This window comes from Anthonomus grandis, chromosome 9 (assembly GCF_022605725.1).
Source record: "Anthonomus grandis grandis chromosome 9, icAntGran1.3, whole genome shotgun sequence".
Taxonomy (NCBI): Eukaryota; Metazoa; Arthropoda; class Insecta; order Coleoptera; family Curculionidae; genus Anthonomus; species Anthonomus grandis.
Genome location: NC_065554.1, coordinates 15,595,143 through 15,618,821, shown reverse-complemented (window position 1 = coordinate 15,618,821; position 23,679 = coordinate 15,595,143). Strand labels below are relative to the sequence as shown.

Below are 23,679 nucleotides of genomic sequence, written 5' to 3'. Positions count from 1 at the left end.
TTGGACAAAGTTTTAGTAAGGAAACGCATTACGCACTTTAGTACGAAATTATCTCTCATTCCTCAGGGGTATAGTGGTATGTATCATGAGGTAAGTAGTTGATTTGATGTTCATCTTCTAGAGATCGCTATCTCGAGCTAAGTGGATAGTTGCTTGTAATATTTATCCAGTTATCATCTTCATTTGGTCTATCCATCTCATTGACGACCTGTCCCTTGGACAGCATCCCATTTTCACTTAAATTACCAACATTTCCATGGCCCCATCACGCCTCGCGAGATGTTCAAACAATCTAAGGTTTCACTGGATATGGTTATCATCAACCTTTTCTGTATGCCAAGTTCTTCTGTGATTTATTGGTTTATGTTGTGTGCAGTCCATGATATGTGCAGGACGCTTCGTTACACCCACATATCAAAAGCATTGACTCTGTTCTTGTCCGCTTTTTTAATTGCTTAAATGTAGGCTGTATACGTTACTAAGGAAAAAATTAGCAAATGTATTGTTCTTTGTCTGATATTCTTAGATATACTTGTGTCCTTCCAAATTTTTATTAGCTCTGTGGTTACAGTACGTGCATTGCCAATTGCCTTCGAATGTTCGGTTCGCATTGTCCTGTATTTATTATCGTTGATCCGAGGTATTGGAGCTCCTCCACCACTTTGTATCCCGCGATTCTTTGGATTAGCTGTAACAACTTGCTCTGTCTTTAATCATCACATTTGTCTTAAATTCGTCGATTCTTAGGCCGTAGGTTCCACTGACGTCTACTAGTCTATTCATGATCGTTTCCAGCTTTTCCTCTGTTTCCAGTTATCTAAGATTATTTATACGTCTGCCCCCAATGGTTATTCCGTCTACCCACTTATCCATTACTATGCGTCTTACGTATTTTGTATATATTTGAAAAGTAGGGAAGATAGTTGTGAAGGCATATGAGTTTCCGTTATTAACTCTCACTTTAGCGTAGTGGTTCCCATAAATATTTAAGATGAGTTAAATTAAGTTTTCCCATTTCTCTTCTAATTTTCTAGAGCTTATTCCCTTTTACTGTATCAAACGCCTAACGATAGTCAACATAGCAAAGGAAGATAGATATCATTGTGTTGAGTTCATGTCCTTTTTCAATGAGTTGTCATGTGTTTAAGATCTGTTTGCGTATGGCCTTTCCAGGCATAAGATCTGTCTGCCCATCTGGTATCTGATGGATTAAATATGACTTAAAGTGTTCGTTAATATGTTAAGTAGAACGTTGCTGACCTGTGGTATTAGTGCAATTGTCCTGTATTTAGTGCATTTCGTGTGTGATCTTTTTAATACAATATATATATATATATATATATTGACACTACTTGTGTGACCATTTTTCTGACTGCCATAGTATGTACCGTAAGATCCTTAAATAGATTGCAGCAGTATTTTTTCTACGTAGTACTTCTGCTATTATTTCTATATTTCTAACTAAGCTGCCGTTCAAATCCCGTATACTTTGTGTGTGTAGTTTGTACAACTCACGCGCTAAATATTTCACTTTTATATATTTATTCTACATGAACTATGTTACAAATAGTTCATGTAGCTAGGTGCTGCTTGCGTGTTTTCTTTATTTCCTCGAATACTCGGTTTATTTAATTATTTTTGTCTCGCCTGCATAATCGTTTGATTTAAAGATTTATTTCTTTCAGCTTCAAGTTTTTTTGCCCTATCGGTGAATTTAAATTAGTGACTCTCCTTTCTTTTATCTTCTATATAGTTTTCTTTGTCATCCAATGTTTTTATTTTACACTTTTGTCGTCTTGTCGATGTTATTATTTCCTCCTGGATTTAAATTGACTCTTAATGAAATTATTTTTCTGCTTCAAGTTTTAGACGCAACTCTGTTTTTACGTACGAAATTAAAATCAATAGAATCATTGATTTAATGAAGTAGAATAACTTATAAGTCTTTTACAGTATCAAAATTTTTGAAATCCATTGAAAAATTACTAAATAGCGTCAAAAAGGCCGCAAAATTTTAGTAAAGCTTACAATAATATCCCATAATTATGATGAGTACATTTTATGAAACTTCCTTGAGAAAGACAGAAATAAAAGAAATGTCTAAATATAAATTAATTTTTACCATCAAAAAGTTTTTTTACTTATTGGAACCGTAACTATGGACTAAGAACTATTTATATTTGGTGCTCACTATGATGTCCATAAGAAAAAAAGTTGATGATGGTCACCAAAACACAAAATATTATATTATTTATTTTATTCCAAATCACTGTCGTTAAGGTCAAATAAGTAGCCTTAAAAACTGTTATATATTTTGATCTACCTCTTATTAATATAAGAGGTTGTTCTAAATGGGCGTAAGTTACAATATACTATTAGGGTACATAGGAGGGCTGTACTTTATTTATTACTATTATTATATAATATATACTATACTATATAAATATATGTATATACTATAATTGTATAACTTAATTTAGATCTAGCTTATTTAATGGACAAGTATAGTTATTATAAAAATTGCAAACAAAACCTAAAATAATTTGATACTTAATAAAAAAAATATCTATTTGATATAATACAATGTCACATTATTCATACATCCAATTGTACCTAAATTATTTTCGGAATCCGGACCTCACAATTTTTTTGTGTCCTCTACATAACACATTAAAATTTATAAATCCCTATGTTTTATATGACATCCAACCCAACAAAACAAATAACATTTTTCCTATAAAAAACTTTATATGTTTGTAATTGTATAATTTAATATTTAAATAAATATAATAATCCTCTTGTAAAAATTCTAATCGGACCAATATTAAACTAATAGAATTTACTGGCTTATACTACTTCGTGCATATATGGATAAAGATGAAAGTTGAAAAACACACTTCTCTGTAATTCAAAGGGACCTATAAATCCTTTTTAAAGGTTTGAGCCCCTTATACTTTTCATAGAAATTTCTAAATTGAATCCGATCATCATTATGAGAGCAATATTGAGATTAATCAGGCGGATACAAGTTTGACATTAACTAGCAGGGTAAAAATGTTCACATGCACATAATAAATTCGCAAATTAAGTCTCCCTATGCACTTCTAAGCATGTATAAAATATACGGATAGGCACTACAGTATAACTAAATAAGTTACGGCTTTTTACCCTAATCCCTAATAACACTAGAAATTCATACAACTACCCTATAAAAATACTAAAGTAGCGCGGGTGCGATAAACCACAATGTGTGAACAATCCGACCCCTCCCCGCCCATTCAATTTGGACACAATGCATTTAGTATTTGGCAAATAAAACAGACCCTCTCCTGATCTAAAATGGGGTGAAAACTGCGTAAACACTATACCAAATAAAGTAGGAAAGTCACTGGGACAGATGGAAGCAATCGGTGGTAAATTGGTTTTGGGAATGAAAAACATACAGTGTTCGAAACTGATTTTTTTTTATTTATACGAGAGCAAACCGAGGCCTTAATCAAATCGCTCCTAAGGGACATTGACGTTTTTGGAACAGAATTTTGTAGCCTCGAATTAAATTTCTTGTTAAAGTTTTACACTAGCCTTGGACATGTCCAAAAATTTTTAAATCGTCTTTTTGAATGTGATTTGCTTAATATACAGGGTGTCTCACGACGAATAGACGCGATCGATATTTCGAAAACTAATTTTTCAAAAATTTTGAAAATTTGGCAACATGGCACAGTCGATGGGGGCTACACAACTAAAATATTTTGACAGTTGTGACGTTTCCGGTTATACCGGAAGTAGGTGTCAACTTCGTTATTTTAAATGGAACATCCTGTATATTTTTACTTTTTTGGCTTTTACGTGAAATTCTAAGTATATTTTGTGTATAATGTCCTATACCTAAGTGTAACCGTTTTTGACATATTTTTAATTTCATGTGAAAAACTATGTTTATAAGCCCTAACATAATTACCGATTACTCCCTTTTAGTAGCTTTTATTTATTGGTTAGTTTTGGTTTTATTTTAGAGGAAGGACCACTTTAAAAGTCTATTTTAAAATTTGGCTAAAAAAAAGATACAGGGTGGTCAAAAACTAGCATTAAAAATTAAAATGAAAAAATCATTAAAAGTCAATTTTTTTAAATGGAAACCCCCTATTTTTATAATTTTTTCATAAAGATAATTAAAAATAAGGTTAACTTTGTATAAGGTTATCTAGTCCAAAAATTGATAGTTTCCGAAATATTGGCAGTTTAAATTTGGCCTAATATTAAAAGCCGTATAATAACACGGCTCAAGGATTGTTGATTAGTTGGGCATGACGGTTGTCATAGTAACCGCTAGAAGCGGCAGTAAGACAATAGATTATATGCATTAAATTTATAAGTTACTTGCTATTTAAGTTTTCTTCGTAAAAGTGTAATTTAATTAAAAAGTGTACATTTCTGTTATAATCCATTATCTTACTGCCGCTTCTAGCGGTTACTATGACAACCGTCATGCCCAACTAATCAACAATCCTTGAGCCGTGTTATTATACGGCTTTTAATATTAGGCCAAATTTAAACTGCCAATATTTCGGAAACTATCAATTTTTGGACTAGATAACCTTATACAAAGTTAACCTTATTTTTAATTATCTTTATGAAAAAATTATAAAAATAGGGGGTTTCCATTTAAAAAAATTGACTTTTAATGATTTTTTCATTTTAATTTTTAATGCTAGTTTCTGACCACCCTGTATCTTTTTTTTAGCCAAATTTTAAAATAGTCTTTTAAAGTGGTCCTTCCTCTAAAATAAAACCAAAACTAACCAATAAATAAAGGCTACTAAAAGGGAGTAATCGGTGATTATGTTAGGGCTTATAAACATAGTTTTTCACATGAAATTAAAAATATGTCAAAAACGGTTACACTTAGGTATAGGACATTATACACAAAATATACTTAGAATTTCACGTAAAAGCCAAAAAAGTAAAAATATACAGGGTGTTCCATTTAAAATAACGAAGTTGACACCTACTTCCGGTATAACCGGAAACGTCACAACTGTCAAAATATTTTAGTTGTGTAGCCCCCCTCGACAGTGCCATGTTGCCAAATTTTCAAAATTTTTGAAAAATTAGTTTCCGAAATATCGATCGCGTCTATTCGTCGTGAGACACCCTGTATATGTATATCTAATATTTAACCGTTTTTGGTTAAACCTAAAAATCTGATTAAATAATATTTTTTACCTCGTCTACAATATGCTAGCAACTTTACTTAGTATATTGTTGCATTTCACATATTTGTCCAACTCTTTTGGTGGAACACCTAGATGGAAATATTATTTATTATTTAAAAATATCTAGACATTTATGCCTCTTTCTATCTATTTATTCCAAATTGGGGAATAGTACATCTTTAATTAGTCTTTTTTATTTTTTATAATACTCTATAATTGTTATTAATTTCTTTAATTTCCAAATGAACCATTCTTCAAAAACTGGTTAATTTAGATATACAGAGGGTTTAAGTTTAATTTAATATTTCCGTCTATTATCCGCGTCCAGCTAGCGTCATTTTAAAGCTGAAAAACTGTCCAAAGAATGGTTTAAAATAAAAATCATAAAAATATGATCAGTTGAAGTAAAGTTATGGACTAAGTTACCCAAGAGAACTGGTTTTTAGAATAAATACTAGACGTGACTTACCAAAACTAGCATAAACAATTTTCCGTTCAAATGAATTTTTTGATTTTTTCAATAAAGGCTGAGAAATACTCCAAAAAAACTTTCAAAATAAAAATTATTATGATCTGCGCATCAAAACTTAAGTTATTAACCAATTTACCCAAAAGTACTGGTTCCTGAAGTAAAAACTAGACATGAAGTCATGTAGTCATTTTGATACGTTAAATGGGAATCTGCATTGTATGACACACTCTGCAAGTAAATAGTGACCAAAAATGTCGGTTTCCCATTTGGCATATTAAGTTTTTTTCTGCAGAAAGTTACTATTGATTATAGCTTATGACATAGTTTTGGAGTAGAATTAAAATTCAAACAATATTAAAATATTTACACACATAATATTGGGAGAATGTAAAAATGCTGGTTGTTGCATTGTGTTACTTTTATTTTGTAGTGTAGGCTTAGAAGTCAAGATAATTTTAGATTTTAATATTTTAACTGAAAGAAGTAGTTTTTAGTAGTTTATCTTATTTAGAGGATTCATTTGGGCCTAAATTTAATTTTATTAACAATATTAGCTAATTGGAAAGATTTTTTGGATCAATTTATTTGGAAAATTACATTCCTTAAAGTTTTTGAGATCGCGAAAAATGGAAGAGGTATAACTTTCTAAATGCCTTCAAAATCTTTAAAATTATAAAGGATAGTTTTTTTTTTTAAATCTTCTTTCAAAGGTTTTCATATTATGGATACTTCCAGGCATAGGAGTTTTTCAGTAATTTCCTTTAAGTATAATTTTAGCCCATGAATTACAATAGTATCCGAGATTCGGGTAGAAATTTAAAGAGTTGCAACTGGAATTTTTGAAAAAAAAATTACATAACAGAAATAATGAGTTTAGATAAGATCTTTAGGAATTATGAATTTCTTAAAATTTCATTATTCCATTTTGGCGATATTTTTAGACCCTAAATTATCCCTAGAATTTGCGAGGCACGTGCATGTTTCTTACCCTTTGTCGAAAGTAGGATTTTATTGAAGCCCTGAAAATATGTCTTATTGTACCTGAAATATTCATCTCAGTTTTTATCAAAAATAATTTTAATTTTCTTGATACGAATTGAACTGAATTCGAACTAAAATATGAAATTCCAATATTCATGACCTTAGGATTTATTACAATTATTTTAATATTTACATGTTATAAAATTTTAGATGCAAAATCAACAAACCATAATTCCACTTAGTTAATACACTTATCCTTAACCCTTTGGCCAGTACATTTGACTTCTATAGTCTGTTTTATATATTTTTTTTGTTTCTTTACAGGATTTATATCGAATATATCTAAATTTCTTTTGTTTAATTTGATTCCTTTTTTGGCTTTTTTATTCTAACTAATCATAATAAATATTAATTTTTTTCCTAACATACAAAAACTAAATGTATGTCACATTCCTATTCAATATAAGACTATTAGATAATCTATAAGAGACAATTGGCTTAAATTAATTTCGATTTAAACAACAACTGAGAAATCGCTTACTACTTACCAGCGTTATTAGATTAAACGCAACAATTAAATTAAAACCAATTGACCAATTAAAAGCGATTACAATGATGGTCGTTAAAAAAGTGCATTTTCGCAATGCTGATATCACATGAAAATATCCATTTTCCATTTAACATCAGAAAAGTAGATAATAGGATAAAATTTAAAATATATAACAAATACATTTTTCCTAAATATATTATATATAAAATTTTCCTAAATATATTAATAATACGTTAATTATTCTCCTAGTTTTTATACAATTTTATTAGTATTCTGTAGTTAAAGTTGATTCGTAGGGTTTCTTTAGGGTTCTACTTACGTTTGGTTTATTATTTTTATCTATAGTGTTTAGTTTTTAAGTAGATGTTATGAACGCTCAGCAGTTTAAAATGGATGTATATAACCGGATATTGACGACGAAATGAAGAGATTTTTATGCACCACCTATATGAAGATAAAGTAAATACCAGAGTCGTTAAGTTATTCAAGGATGTTACTATACCAGGAAATTCAGAGGTGGTGGTTAATGCTACAACTGGAGAAAAAGAGGGAGAAACTGTTTTCATTGAGCCCATGGAAAACTGCAAACTATATGGTCAAGGAAGTTCGATACCTTGGCCATGTAATATCAGAAAAAGGTGTCAAGACTGATCCAGATAAAGTAGAGGCAATCGAAAATTGGCCACGACCCACTGACAAACACAAGTTAAGAAGCTTTCTGGGCCTTTGTACCTATTACAGAAGATTTTTAAGAAATTTCGCTAATCTTGCAAAGCCTCTACATAAGCTCACGGAGGACAAAATGGTATTTAGTTGGTCAACAGACTGTGAAGAAGCATTTCAACGGTTAAAAAGAGCACTATGCACATCTCCAATTTTAACATATCCGATTCCTGGACAAACTTTTATTTTGGATACCGATGCAAATAATGTTGGAATTGGGACCGTTCTATCACAAAAATATGAAGATGGCGAGCAAGTGATAGCTTATTTTAGTAAAACGTTATCAAAACCAGAAAGAAACTATTGTGTCACCAGACGAGAGCTACTGACAGCAGCAAAAGCTATCGAACATTTCCATAAATATTTGTATGGTCAACGATTTATCCTTAGAACTGACCATGCTTCGTTGAAATGGCTGTTTCAGTTTAAAAACCCCGAAGGACAAATAGCAAGGTGGCTTCAACGATTACAAGAGTATGACTTTACAATAGAACATAGGAAAGGCGAATATCACCAAAATGCCGATGCTTTATCGAGAAGACCCTGTATTGAAAAATTTCAACATTGTTTTAAAAAGAAATCAAAACAGCATCCAGAGATAGTTACTTGTAATCGTATTAGCCTTCACAGTTCTAAAAAGTGGGATGTAGCTAGTTTAATCCAAGATCAGTGTGATGACCCAGTATTTGGTCTTATTTACGAACTGAAATCTCGAGAAATTTCAAAACCAGAATGGAAAGATATGTCTGACAAATCTCCAGAACTAAAAGCTTATTGGTCTCAATGGAATTCATTGGTTATAAAAGATGGATTGTTAAAAAGAGTCTGGGAGAGCGTAGATGGAAAAGGAAAGACATATCTGATAGTCCTTCCTCGAAAACGGATTTCGGAAGTTCTTGAAGCTGTTAATGGCGGTGTCGGCGGAGGACATTTTGGAGTTAGTAAGATCTTGGGAAAAGTTAGAGAACGGTTTTACTGGCTGAAGAGTCATCAAGATGTTGAAGCTGGTACCGACAGTGTGAGCAATGTTCGTCAAGCAAGGGCCCAAGAACCCGGACAAGAGGAAAGATGATGCATTATCTTGTTGGTGCACCCTTTGAACGAATTGCCATAGACGTTGTAGGACCCTTTCCTACTAGTAGCTCCGGAAACCGATATGCTCTTGTTGCTATGGATTACTTTAGTAAGTGGCCCGAGGTTTATCCGATTCCAAACTAAGAAGCAACGACAGTAGCTGAAGTGCTGTTCTAGAACTGAATTTGTCGATTTGGTGTAACCAGAGAGATACATTCAGACCAAGGCAGGAACTTTGAGTCACAAATATTCCAACAAGTATGCTAGTTGCTGGGAATCAATAAGACCCGTACAACCCCACTACAACCTCAGTCTGATGGAATGGTTGCAAGATTTAACCGCACATTTGAAACCTATTTGAGGATGGTGGTAAACTCTAAGCAAACCGACTGGGATACCTGTATACAACCATTCCTATTGGCATATCGTTCTTCTATCTACAAGTCGACTGGAAAAAGCCCGGCAAAAGTTGTCTGTGGTGATGAACTTCGTTTACCTTTGGACATTATTACTGGAAGACCCCATAAGTTTGAAACCCTTGAGGAGTACGTCGACCATTTACAAGAGCGTTTACAAATTGTTCACGAACAAGCACGGGATAAACTTCATCTAGAAAGTAACAGAATTAAATCACGTTATGACATAAAGGCAAATTCTGCCGGTTTTAATCCTGGTGATAAAGTCTGGTTATACAATCCACGGAGGACGAAGAGCAAATCACCAAAGCTCCAAAAGGATTGGGAAGGTCCATTCAATGTGGTCACCAGAATTAACGACGTGGTGTACCGTATCCAGCGACATCCGACAACGAAGATGAAAATTGTAAACATCGTCCGGCTAGCGCCCTGTCATGACTCAGGTGGTCCCATGTTTGATCTTGAGAGGAGAGCAGTATTATGAAAATGTAAATACGTTAATTATTCTCCTAGTTTTTGTACAATTTTATTAGTGTCCTGTAGTTAAAGTTGATTGGTAGGGTTTCTTTAGGGTTCTACTTACGTTTGGTTTATTATTTTTATCTATAGTGTTTAGTTTTTAAGTAGTTCATCTTGTTCGAGAGCCCCATTTTGGCCCCAATTTAGGTTATTTAGGTTATATTATTGTAAATCCCTGTAATTCTAATTTTCTAGAATTTGTATACTTGCTTGCTTTGACTGTCAGTATTCTCCTAAAATTATTGGTCTCTTTGGGCAAAAACAATGAAGATAATTCTAAATAATTCAAAACTGTTCCATTGGCTTTTAAAAAGGATGCGCTTCGTGACAATTCATTCAGTTTTAATTGTTTAGTCAGTTTTTACCTTGGAAACAATTAAACGACAGTCAAGGCGAGTTAGGTTAGTGTTTTTGACGTTATCAATAAAAGTGAGTTCCTGAATTTCGTTACAATTTAATAAAAATAGATACAAATTATGTTTTATTAAACAATTTATTGATAAAGAAAATAAACTTATAAAATAGATATAAAGAAAATACCAAAAAAGTATAGCAAAAATAATAACCGAGATGCTTATTGTTAAAATACAAGTAAAATGTCTACTTATGTATTTTTTTTAGCTACGGTAAATAATTACGGATTTTTTATATGATTTTGACAAAAACATAATAGTTTTTTTTCCGAAAAAAATAAAAAACTGCACCCTGAAATAAAATCTCCAAAAACAATAAGACTTTTATTCATATATTTTTTAATTGTAGTAAGAAAAACCATTAATAGAGAACAAAGCTTCTACTAAGGATTGCTACTTTAGATATAACAATTTTAATCTGTTTCGTTATTTACATTAGAAAAAATTAAAAACAGTTCGCTCAAAACCCTTATAAATAAAAATTTTCTTTTGATTTATCAAAGATGACGCATCACTCATGATTACTGCTCTTAACATTACTTAATTTCTATTACCATGACTAATATAATATGCAATATATTAATATCGATATGTCTCCCACCAAACGAATTTACAACTAGCATATATACAATAATATAATTTAAAAAAAACGTGTTGTTAATTAATTTATAATTGTAATAAAATAGGTCACAACATGCACTTTTATAGAATACCACCCACCATCATCCGCATGTTCTCACCTTAACCTTTTTCACGTTAATGTGGGCACTTAACGGTAAGTCATGAACTGTTTTTTATTTTTTCTTTAGTGGTTAGATTGACAAAGCCAGATGAAAAAGTCGAGTAAATATTTTCTTAGAGGTATTAAATACCCTGCTCACGATTTTGCATATAGTAGTATATGCAATATGAGTCAAGGCTTCTTTTGTTACCATACAACATTATGTAATTATTTGTTTTTAATTAGGTTTATTATAAGAGCATTTGAATTTATGTATAAGGTGTCCAAGAATTTATAAGAACTTGGTTTAAGCTGCTTCATTTTATTCTGAAAAAATAAGAAATTTTTAAATACTTCAAAATGTAAAAAAAAAAATATTTAGATTATAAATAATAATTATTAGTGAAGAATAAATAGAGAACTATAAGAACAAATTTAAAAAGGCAAAAACAACTTATTTTTATAAAGATAATTAAATGTCAGTTGCACACGGAATGCGACTAAATGTATTAAAACCATTGAACTAAACGATAGTGTGGATGATCTAAAACATTTTGTTATAGACGGAGTAATCGTAGATATAAGTAATAGTAGTAGTAATACTGGTACTATTAATTCAAATTCTTTTAAATCGTTCTTCAACTTCTGGTAAAATCAAAAAAAAATTCTTACTTACTTAATATGAAAAAGAAAGAAAAAAACTAAAATTGACAACCTAAATAATAAAGAAAGAAAAAAGCTTTTTCGTGCCAGAATCCATTTAATCTTAAGGAATAAAGTAGACCTGTTAAGTATATTTTTTAGTGCAGTATTACCCAAAGTTGTGGATTTAAATGAATCCTGGTTAGATGAGAAAAAGACTAGTGCAAACTCCTATAATTTAACTTTTAACTTCATTAGATTTGCTTGTATCAAAGAATCAAGAGGTGGTGGCAATGCAACTTATATTAATCATGATTTTAAGTCAAACCTTATTTTCCTCAAATCATAAATAGTGTTGAAGGGCACTGCGAATTTACCTGTACTAAAATGTATTTTATTGATCACCAAACGCTGAATTAAATATTTTGTCGATATAATATGCTAGATTCTAACGAAAAGGATAAAAAAAAATGTTTACAGTGATTTTAATATTAACTATCATTGAACAAATTATCAAATACTAAAAAGCACATTTTTATTGTTTAATATCTTACATGGATCAGAATGTACTAGAGAGAGCAATAAGGGTGCAAAACAAATAAATTATATTTGTTCTAACACGTATAGTAGTAAAATTTGCAACTTCTCGTAGTTAGTCTTAAGAAAATCTCCTCTTTCTGGCTTACAGCTTTGGTTATTTAATTAATCAGCCGCAAACTTGTTTCCATTAACTGTTACTTCTTAAGAAGAACAATAGTCAAGATACTTTGATAGTCTTATGGTTGGAACCTTTGGTATGAGAAAACAGTTTTAACACTAACCAAAATTCTTTGTTTTACTCTCGACGCTTGTTTTGCTAACATTGTAATAATTATAATACCATATGATCCTATTATGACAGAAGGCTTGGATGGGGTTTTTAAAGAATGGTTTATCAAAGTTCGGCTAAGTTAAGCAATCTTTAAGGAAACCTTAAATGTAAAATGCAGACCTATGAAATGTGCAGGATCTATAAAATTAATTGTAAATCAAATTTAAAGAACATGTAGCTCAATAGGGTGTCAAATATAGTAGGGTTAAAAAGTCAAGTTTGTCTGAACATGTTTTAAATACTGGCCAGTCTATAGGAAAAGATAATTTCAAATTAGTGAAACCAGTTAGTCACAATCGAAAATTAGATGCATACAAAAGTTTAGCAATATCCAAAAAAAAAATATAATTCTTCAAAGTCCAATCCCTTATAGTCAATTATCTAGTTTAGTTAGCCTTTGAGCTGTATTCAGCTATTCTTCATTGGATTTTCTGAAATCACAAAACAGTTTTACCACTAACCAAAACTTTATTTCACTCTCGACATGTTTTGCTATAGTGCATTTGCAGTATATTTTCACTTGTATTGTAAACACATTTTTTTTTCCTTGATATTTTATATAATATCGCTCCTAAGGTTTTTAAATAAAAACCCTATTTTTTTTTTGTTATTTTAGTTGTATGTCTCAAATCTATTGATGTATATTGAAATATATTTTTATATAAAGTAAATAAAGATTTTAAAATTTTGTAATTGCGTGACTACTTCAAAGGATTCTTGTATAGAATTGACCTTTTTTAAATGCTAAGCTAAGTAAATTTGCTAAATATTTACTCAAATTATATATTAAGGAACCTATAAAACTTACAATTGGTCTTAGAGGAGGAGTATTTTCTTTGTGTATTTTTGGTAAACAATACAATTTTAAAGGCACTCCGTTATTGCATTTTGATTTTTTAATTTGATCTTTTGAGAAGAAGTTTGATTTACACAGGTTTTCTAATAGTTTATTAAGTTTGTTATGAATAGCAATAGTTAGGTCTTTATTTCAAATTTGATAGGTATCTTTATTTGAGAGAACCTCTTTTAATTCGTTTACAAATACGGTGACTTTAACGAAATTGAAATTATGTCGGTTTGTAGAAAAAGTAATGTAAATAGTTTTGTAAATATTTATCGTTGGCTTAATAGAATCATTTGAACTTTTTATCCTACAGCCGTTTCTCTTTAACTTTCTACCAAGTATTACTCACAAAGACTGCAACTGTCATCATAAGAAACCACTCTACTTAGTCATTATATTTGTTAAAGGATTTCTATAAAATAGCAGGAATCCTAAACCAATTAAGTATACAGAGACGTAGTTCTGATGATCAAAATAATCACTACCAACTTCAGTTATTTGTTTCCTAATAGTCAGATAGTTTTTGAATACTTCCAATACTTACTTACACTTTGACGTACTCCGTAGGTATTCAAACTAAAAGTGAATCAAATAAAAAGCCTTTGCTAACTCTAGAAAAATGGCTAAACATATTTTTCCTATATGTATAAGAGATATTGTGATAGTAGTTCTAATTCTAACTATAGCATCGGCATTACTAATACTATCAGGAAAACTAAATTGATTGTTTGGCAAATTCCTATTTAAGACATTTTTTTAATATTTTATAAAAATTTGTAGTGACGCTTCTTTTGTTGCAAAAAGACTATGGTAAAAATACATGAATTGTTGCTTTTCTTTAAAAAACTTTAAAAATGAGAAAACAGCAACTAAATTCTAATTTAAACACATTTAGTTGATCTCAAAACCTATTACTGTAGTTATATTGCTGACTATTTACCAAGTTGCAGTAAAAGCTTTCAAGCATCCTTAAGTGATATGTGTGTTTTTTTCGCATTCGTTCCCATTACTGAGTTTTAATTAAAAAAAAAATATATGTATTAGAGATTATGCAGTTAGAATTTTTGACTGTTCTGTGCCTTACGTTAATGTTTTTATATGATTTTTTTAATAACATTAAATTACCAATTTTACAAGCATTCCAAACATTAGAAGAAATAATGATGGTGCCATCTGAAAAAAAAATGGGATGGTTTTTATGGGATGAATTTGTCGGGGGCAGTTTTTTTAAGTAATTTTGGGTAGTAGTCCTATAACTATTATAATCCCATTTTCTTACAAATTTTTATATTAAAAAAAAAAATTCTAGCCTGTGACGTTGATTGTGGGACACGCTGCATATAAAAACAAGCCTCTGGATATATTTAAAAATGTCTTTTCATAAAATTTTCCTAATTAATATAATACGTGTGATAGTATTTTCTGGTTTCAGTTAACGTTTTATTGCATAATAGTCTGATATTAAGTTAAATAAAAACCTCACTAAAACAATACTGATAATACTTGAAAATTTATTTATTTATAAGAACTACAGGAACCAGCTGCTTTATACTTTTAAGAACATCAATGAACATCTAATTAAATCAAATAAACATTAAGTTATATGAAATGAAATATATGCAGTTTAGAATAAAACTCTTAAAGTTGCATAATTTACTTAATACCCTTGTTACTTTGTAAATGATTTTTGCATTAAAATGAAGTAACAAATTTATTGGCGCACACTTAAATATATTGCAGTGCCGACAGTTTTATTTATGATAATTGGAGATTAAAATTTAATAGCGAGCCATATGTGAAAGAATAATCCTGTACGTTTCATAAGGTTTTTTTAATATACCGACTATTTACCATTTTTAAAGTGGTATCATTATTAAGAATTTTATTAGCCATAAACTTGGATACACAGAATTTAATGAAAAAAAAAATTAAATAATATTATTTATTTTACTCAATTATATGCCATGAATAAAATATTATTTATTACTATTTGGCGTTTTGTTTATGTGGCATTTGACGTAGTTCCAGAGTGTAACAAGTTTACGTTCTGTAGCAATAAATACAATGAAAAAATTCATATTTGTTATCTGATTTTTTATAAATCAATGCAAATAATTTTAATAACAACTTTTGTTCAACCGCTGAAAATGTGATAAATAGACTTGAAATTCTCAACAGGCATTTGCAGGCTACCTAAATTCTGTTTTAATGTAAAACATATCATCTTTCAAATTTCCTTCTGGTAGGCGTAGTGATCTTAACACAACTCTCTCAGAAAGAAAAAATGGCAGCAGCAAAGTTCCAGATGATATTGACACAAGAATCAATAAAGGAATAAAAAATAAAATAGGTTAACATCTTAGTGCATAAATAAATTAATCTATAGCTTCAATAATATAAATCAATCAATCTATACGTATTCTAAAGTTTTCAAAACTGCAAAAAATAGTACCTCTTGTAAAGAATAAAGGCTTGAATTGATAACTGTAGTAATTATCATCTTACGTCTCTGTAGGCAATATTTATTTTCAAGAATTTTGAATATATTTAAAAAAAATCAATTTAGCAAATAGTTTGCCATAAATTGATTTAGATTCTGGAAAAGGTAAATCCACAATCTTAGCTAGTGATCTCTTCACTAGTAATATCTGGAAATGTTTTGAGAAATACCTTGATATACTTGCATCATTTTTAGCTCTCATAAAGGCATTTGATTGCGTTATACACACCATCCTCTTAAAAAATCTGTCTACAATTTTTAAGATGACATCATGAGCTTCTTGACTCGTATCCCTCTGATCGAGATATTTTTTTCAACTGATCCAATTCCAAAAAACAGTTTTTGAAATTTGAAGCAATTCAAAAATCCTTATTAGGCCCTTAAGGCCCACTTATAAGGTGAAGAAGTCAACATTGTGTTATATGCTAATGACATAATTTTCTATGCAAGCTATCACCCCTCATAAATGAATAATCTTAATTATAAAACTTCAGAAAAGAATTTCATTTCAATGGTTTTTAGCAAATTGCATTTATCTTTAAATAATTTGAAATCGAAAAGTATTACATTCACTCTTAGGAATAGTAAGGAGGTTGTACGTAAATCCTTGCATAAATGTGAAATGAGAGCTAAATTTTTGGATTGTTTATACATTTGGATGCTAGATTAACCTGGTAGCAACACTTTGTAAATCTCTCAGAAAAACTGCCTTGACAACTATTTTTATTTAGACACCTAGTCCAATTGACTTTAAGAGTTACACTTCTAACGGCATATTACAGCAACTTCTATTCTATTTTAACTTAGGCTATTTTTGTCCGGGGCATTCGTGTCATATTGATAAGGCATTTGTCCAATAAAAACAATGCGTTCTTGTAATATCTGATCTAGGCTTTAAGTTATATAAGGTTAGTCAGGGTGATAGTTGGCATAAAAATGTATATGTATATTACCAACATAAAAAATTGACACAGCATTTATGTTTTATTGAAAGATTAATAACGTAATTAAAATAAATTACCTTTTATACGTATGAGCTTATTTCGTTCTTTCCTTGGCCTATTTTAAAAGGAACTAATATCGATTAAACAAGAAATTGAGTTTTATATTTAAGGGTAGTATGTAACTACTTTTTACAAATAACCACATGTAAAATATTAAACATTATAACAATTACGTCATGTGTTTTCCACTTTGCTTTCTTAGCCGTAGGTGTTAATTTTAAAAAATAACCAATTTTTAAGCTTATATTGATTTAAGCTTTGAACGGACGAGTATGCTATTAAATCCCTATTAATATTTAAAATTTATCTTAAGTCTGAAACGCCGTTCATTTAAGTTCATTAAAAAATTTTAATAACCGAAGCCAAGCCGCATTCGAAACTGTTGTGAAATTCGATCGGCTCTCCAGTGCCTATTCATCTACTAAGCTGATTAAAAAAGATGTGAATCGTATACGAAAAGGCCGCATTTGGGGGCATCAATGAACTCCTAAATTAGTTTATAAATGATAAATGTTGGCGTTGTTAAGGTGTACCAGTCAAAGGTGTTGCCACAGATGATCAATTACTTTCCAATATTCATAAATTTGTTCAGTGTCTTACTTAACGGCGGTTCAAAGTGTTCGAAACATATCGACAAAAGTTACTTAGATGCTATCAATAAAATGAAGAATGCGGTTTAGGTTCGGTTAAAATTATTAAAATAAAAGAATAAAGACAGAACTTTTAATACCGAACAGTTCTATCAGAATTTGCTGTGATGTGTGCATTATTAACAACAATAAAAATGTACACAAAATTAATGTTTTAAACGTTGGTTTACACTAGATGCTATAAAGAATTAAAGACACATAATTCAAGTAATTTTGTTATAAGTCTAATCGCCAGCAATAATCTTAATCTTAATATCTTACATCAATAGAGACTATTAATGCTTTAAATAAATTAAAACCAAAATCTTCTACTAAACCAGATCTAACTCATGTATTTATTAAAGATCATAGATATGTACTTGTAAAATCATTAACTATTTTGTTTAACTTACGTCTTCATCTAAAATCTATTTCTAATTCATGAAAAATTTTATTTACAAATTATGTCTGATATATAAACACGATAAGTCCTATATTGGTTACTACAGACCTGTTTCTATTATTTGTAACTTTGTAAAGTTATTGACTTTTTAAAGGGCAGGTTTGCGGTTACTCATCTTACGTTACTAATCATCTGCGGTTATGTATTGCGCAGAAAATTGCAGAAGCCATTGATAGTAATTTACGTTATTTTTAAGAAAATATGCAAAGTTGATTAAGATTTTTTTTACTTTATGTGGATGGTTTTAAACTGTATACAACAATAAGAAAAGATGATGTATGTAAATTGCAGTTTAATCCTAATTTAATTGACAACTAATATTCTGCTAATAGTTTGAACTTATTTGTTATTATTTTTTTTTAAGAACAGTGTTTTTTTTTAGAAGTAGATTAAATTAAAGTGGGGTTTAGAGTTTGGTATCATCCGCCTCAGTTCAATACATTTAAAGCATTGTAGCATTTAGACAACTCGATTTCGAACATTTTTTCAATGGTGGATGAAGCAGTTATAATCGGTGATCTCAATAATATATTTTAGAACATAAATATGATGATCAATTTGATGTTCTTCACGTTTTCTAATTACTAACAGATAGTAATGAACTACAAGATTTTCAAGGAAGAAAGCTATTCTAGTCGACATCATAATTTTGCGAAATGAAAATTTTATTGGTAGTGTTTAACATAGAGAAAGATATACATTAGCCCTCCGACCATCAACTTATTTATTGTATCTTTGAAATAAATGCTCCAAGATTCAATACTTAGAAGTTCATTACTTGTAGAAACCTTAAGGGGTTGGATAGGTTAGCTTTTAATCGTGATATAAATGTGATAAATTGTGCTAAGGTATTTAGTTTTGCAGGACTAAATAATAAGGTAGAACGTCTTATGCATAATTTAATGCTTTGATTGCACCTTTTACCTCAGTTAGGGTAATAAAGCCGAACCATTTTATAGATGCTTTTTCCCTGAAAATTTTAATCTCTCTTTCGGAAGACCACAAGTTGATGTTTGTTCGTCTTGTGAATTACTAAATAACAAAATAAAAGACCAAAATTTGAATGACACGGCTAAGCGTACTGCCGTCGCAGAATTGATGTGCCTACGCATTTTGAAATTTAGACAATTTCAAAATGCTTAATTTTAGATTGTCTTTTACAAAATATTCTTATGTTATGCTAATTAGCATTTTTAGTCCTTGAGAATTATCACTTGTAAAATTATGAGAGGAAAGGAATAATGAAATATTATTTTTATACTTACTTATAATAGTTGTTTCTATGACATAAATAAATAATACACAAGTATCTTATAGATTGTGTACTTTTCAGTTAACTACAAATGCAATTTTATAAAACTATTATCATCAATTTTTGACCATATGGCTCATAAACTAATTCGATTTATCAATAATATGTTTACTTTCACTTAAACATCTATCCTCCCTATAGATTTCCATGTAAAAGTACAATAACTGTTATCATTGAAGGCGATCAGAAGAGTTTCAGACACGCAAAATTGTAATCAATTACGACTCAATCAGATCGGCGAAACGCACGATCAAAAGCCCAAAGTATCTCATCTTTATCTTGTTCGGATGGTATATACAAAATCGAAATCAGGTCGCGTGCTACATTTGAACTTCATTCATGAGATCTGGCCCCAAGTGGAGTGTGCAAATCGTAATTGCATCTCGTTTGTGGAATTATTTGAGTCCCTTGGCGAACATTTCGATGAGAATTTGGAAGTTGATGGTAAGGTGAATTTTTAATTAAATTAGGTTGATCGACTTAAGTTCCGTATATTTTCGAATTTGTGTAAGCACCAAATATGTATATGAGCGTTAAAAAATATCTGTACATGTACAAACTATTCGTTTTAATACTTAAAAACTAGGGTATATAAAAAGGCTTAATAAGTAATTTGGAAATATAGTTAAAATTACATAAACTTCTAATAATAATAAAAAGAAAATGAGATCACGCTACAAACAATAAAGTTATACAATAATGAAAAGGGCACCTAATTGTCTGCAAAGAAAGGTTAATATTAAATAAAGTTTTCTGGAGAAGTAAAAAGGATAATGTGAAATGGTTTCTCTAGCAACTGAAATTTAAATTTTATTATTTTTTTGGTTCGGCGTTAGTTTTCTTCTTTCTTCCCCTTTTGCGCACTTCCTACCCTTTATCTTATTCTACTTTGCGCATCATTTTATCTTTAAGACATACATGGTGGTCCACCAAAATGGTCCCATCCCTATATGTGACTCTCCTGGTATGTTTCGGGTATAACGCTCGGACACGTCAATTTCGATTTATTACCGAATATCTTATATTATTAGCAAGGTACTATCAAAGAAAAGGAATATCTTTTCTGAGGGCTCCTGTATCCATTACGTTTTTTAAGCGGTTTTTCGTATAATAGGTCACTTGTATAACAATAAAATGAACATCCATTTTTGCATGAATATTGTTTTAGGTTGTCGGATTGTTATACTGGAGTTGATTTTAAAATAAGATTACTATTTTTGTTGTATACAAAATTGTGTTAATGAGTAGTGCTCTATTTTGTACTTATTTAAAGCTTAACATTTAGCTCTTATACTTAAGTTCTTACTGGCGATTTTTGTTTTGTTTTAGTGCACGTTGATGTTCGTTAGTATATTGATGATTTATAGAAACGGTTTTTTAAATAAAACATTAACTTTTTCTCTCCTACGGGATTTAAAAAAGACCCTTTAGGCAAAAGAAACGGCGCTGTGTGCTTTACATACAGGGAGCACTTGATAATATTTTATATGAATTAAGCGAGCCAGAACTCCTAGAAAAGTGTATCAAACTGGTACAAAATAAATTCAATAAATGACTAGATGCAAAGTCAACGAGCATTGGTGGAACAACCGCTAATGGCCACGCTGTTAAGGATAATAAAAGGATGTTTTCAAAGTAACGTCCTATCACCTCTGACCTATTCCTAATGTCGGTAAGATTGACTGAAGCAGGATTTGGAGTTTAAGGGTAGCTACTTATGATGATAAAGGGCAAGTATAAAAATGTTCTCTTGTCAAGAGCACTTAACCTTTATAAGCACTAACCCTGAAAGAAAAAATTGTAAGCCTTTTAAAAGGAATGAATTATCAAGGTGTTCTTACCCAAAAACTAACTTGAAATTTACATGTAGAAAAAATACCACAAAAGCAAGATGCAAAGGGTCTTTGGTGAAAATGAATTAGTTGGTGGTCATACCAAACTGTTGTAAAGCATATCATAACATGCTTCTGTAGTATGGTGGACAATAACAAAGGAATTAATAGTACGACAATATTACGCATACTTGCTTATCTAAAAATAACGGGACGCATCAATACTTAAACAAGTCAGCACCTAGAAAACTCAAATCTTAAAACTTGACATCCTTCCATGCATGCATATATGGAAAAAGACGTTTAGATACAGAGTCATCTTAGAACATTGACAGATTATAATTAGCATTACCGTAAAACTATGGGCAGTTTGTTTATTTGCAACATCTCTGATGTAAGAATGCCAAATGCTTGTGTAGAAATGGCAAATAAATATTTCATAATATCATAAAAAATGTTGTCACTTATTCTGACAGGCAGAATGAATAATACTACTGTTCCTCTTCAATAAAATATAAAGCATTTTCTTTAATATAATATTTTAATAATATACTTTATTAAGGAGTCAATATTTAAAGTTAAATAAATGCAGATAACGTATATTAGAGAGAAAAGCAACAACATCGCAACGTCGCTCGACGGCATTGTTGATTCCATCGACACAAAGAATCTTTACCAGTGACGTCGTCAAAAAATATTTATATGATAAATATTTATAAATAATAGATTATGCGTTAAATTATAAACAACATTTTCGTTTATGACCTCTTCATGGGTTTTTTTAACGTACTTCATTAAAGTAAAAGTATGTTTTATAATTATTATAGATTTCTTAGTAAGCATTTACTTAGGCTTATTTCTATGATCCCCTATTCTACGTTTATATGTAATGACTGTTCTTCTTTGATATAATGTTATGACAGTATCAGTATTTATTTGTGAAAAGATTAGCTTAAATCGCCTTTTTCTTGTGCTACTGCACAAGTTTTTACCATCGTAACAGTTTACAAAAATACTCAAATGAGACTATTTTCCTATTTTAACCAAAAATTAAATAAAAAATACAGAACTTTATTATTGCCAAATATAAATACAAAGCCGTTTAACAGAATAACATTTCGCAAGATGACATCAGTTTTTGCTTGCGGTGTTGTCATTCTACATTTTTTAGAAGCAGTTTTAGGAATAAGAATGTTATTTTTTTACTTTCGTTGCGCTTAAAATAAGATATATCTATTTAATCTAAAATCTAACAACAATAAGTTAAATTAACTTGATTATATACGTTAATATATAGCTGAAAATTTCCTCTTTTGAAAATGTGTGTAAACTTGACAACAGAACATCGGTTAATAGGTTTGTAAACAAAACACCCTCCTAGCCCCTGAGCAGATGTTGAGCTCAAACAAAGTTGTTGTTTACTGATTCTAGTCTTTCAATATTCTAAGAGAATCATCCAAATACAGAATCTAATATCAGGAAATCTGACTGGTCACCTCAAGATTCTGGAAGATATACAGATAGCTATGGCATGCCATCTAAGCTACTAAAAGTGCTTGAATCCTATAGAATTAACTCCCGGCTAGTACGAGCTTGTTTGCTGGCAGCAGAATAACTGACAAACAGATAACAAACTCACTCTTATGTGGATACCAGGACATTAAGGCGTGGAAGGCAACGAAGTTGCAGACTAACTTATTAGGCATGGAGCACAGATCACCTTTTTTGGGCCTAGAATAGTTTCTTCTTAGTTTTTTCTTTCTAGAGGGTATCTAAATAAAAATAATTAAGAATGTGGAAGAAGTGCAGAAAAATTAATATTAAGTAAATGCACCTGGTCAGAGACAGATAAAAAGACTCATATCTCACTCGCCTAAATACTCAAAAAAAATATTCTAATTTGCAGAAAAACAAATTTAAAATGTTTGTTAATATTCTTAAAGGACATGAATCTAGAAGGTATTACATCAAAAAGAAAGGAAAACATCGTCAAAGATTAAGGCAATTTAAAGATGTATTTATGGCACCAGAGAACTTAAAACTTAATTCTAAATCTATGGACTAAATCTATCTTTCACAAAGGCGATTGGACTTCCCGAGTAACATGAAGAAGACTGGTGGTCATCATGTGATAGAACAAGGAGTGCCGAGTAACTCCAATATATATTATAGCCATACCATACCATAAAAATCAAGCAGTTTAGGTTCCACGTATATAAATTTTTCTGCTTAAAATTGGTCCAGAAATACCCTCTTTAGTAATTTGATAATACCCTGTGTACAAGTGCTGCAAAAAGTATTGTTTCATTATATATATCCTTTTGACATTTTTTAAATGTATATGACATTAAATTTATTGTATATTACAAATGACAATTTATAATATATATAATATATATAATAAGAACCGCTTAAAACATTTGTTGGGAAAATGTAACTAAAAACTGTTATCTGATATTTATAAGAAAAAAAAAGGACTTCGCTATAATACAAAACG

General features: G+C 30.2%; 1 protein-coding gene across 7 annotated transcripts in view; it reads right to left on the bottom strand.

Annotated features, from left to right (window-relative positions):
* Window positions 1-23,679, bottom strand: part of LOC126740062 (uncharacterized) — a 313,797-nt gene that overhangs the window by 249,671 nt on the left and 40,447 nt on the right. The gene's annotated exons all lie outside the window — the stretch shown is intronic.